Below are 1,459 nucleotides of genomic sequence, written 5' to 3'. Positions count from 1 at the left end.
CAAATGAAACCTTAAAGAAAGGCCCAGGCCAGTTCTGGCCTAAAAATGAAGCCACATGGGCCTATGATGCTGGCTTTACTCAATCACTCTCCCTAGATGTCACAGCTACTCCTCTGCAGAGCACAGTGCCCCCACTTCCCTCCCCCCAACTTGTCCCTCTCACATGGGACACTATTTGTTCCTGGGGTATACAGCTATTGCTCTCTCACAGAAGTCCAGTCACAATGTTCTCTTCACTTACAACTCTATTTCTTCCCAAACACATGTTTCTTTGAAGAAATAACCATTACCAGAGATAAAGTAATAGAAAAGCTGAAGTAATGTCCTCTAAGATATGGAAATACTTCTCATTTGGTCCCCACAGCACAATAATCTTTTCCCTCTTTGACACTGTGGACTGTGACACCCCAGCCCACTTAGCCCATGGGGTGTGCCCAAAGTGTTAAGATACAACATGCCATCCAGGGGAGCAGAGGCCCAGCGTGTACTCGACCCTTCCCACTCCCAACGTCCAGGCTCTAGAGAAGGATATTTCCTCTCTCACAGGGAGTAAAATGGACCAGGCACCTAGATGGAACAGTCAAGTCCAGAGGGGCCCTGTTGCTATACAAAAAGCTGTGTGATAGGGAAGCAGAAGGAGGACAGAGGGCAAGGCCATGGAAGACTAACGTTACTGGGCACAAAGAGGAACACAGGGCCGTGGCATGGGGAAGTTATGCCACGTGTTGGAGAATGGCCTTGAGTTAATGGTGGGCTTTCCAAAGAATCTGTCCTTGAAGATACAATGTGAGCCAGATGCAGGAATTTGGAACCCAAGGTCTCTAGTTGGAGGTAAGATCGTGGCCTTAGGATAATTAGAAAAACATGGATCTACATCAACCTATTTTTCAGTCCATCCTAAAGTTTAGTCAATTGTCACAGCTGATTGTCAGGGTCCTTAGGACAAGGACTTGATTCTATCACCCAAGTGTCTCATACGGTGCCTTGCACAAGGCAGACACCTAAAACTGTGGCTTGCATGTTACAATGTGAAATATTAGCAAGGCTCAGTCTTTCCCCTTTGGCCCTTTCAGGACTGAAAAAGCAACTGGTTCTAAAGAAAAAGCAGTCCATGACTCGGTCTAACTGTGGGATCACATTCTGTGTTGAGCCACTTTTTCTGCTACTGTCTCAAAAATGCAGGTATGGTGAATTTAAAGATGGCTGCAAATTATTGCACAATCTCCCCTCTTCCCAGACTTTAAAGAACTATTAGCTTCCACTTTCTGTTACAGTGCTTGCTCTGAAAATGTTTCCTCTGGGGACACTCTCTCTGGGAACCTAAACACCATGCTCCGAGAAGCCCAAGCCACGTAACAATAGCTGCACTTTCTCAGACTGAGAGTCCATGGAGCCCAGCTTTGCATCCTCAGCATAGAGTCAGACATGCCAAAAAGCCACTTTGGACCCTCCGGGCCAG

The sequence above is a fragment of the Zalophus californianus genome, chromosome 11 (assembly GCF_009762305.2).
Source record: "Zalophus californianus isolate mZalCal1 chromosome 11, mZalCal1.pri.v2, whole genome shotgun sequence".
Lineage (NCBI taxonomy): Eukaryota > Metazoa > Chordata > Mammalia > Carnivora > Otariidae > Zalophus > Zalophus californianus.
The sequence above is the reverse complement of the archived record's forward strand: the minus strand, read 5'-3'. Positions refer to the sequence as shown.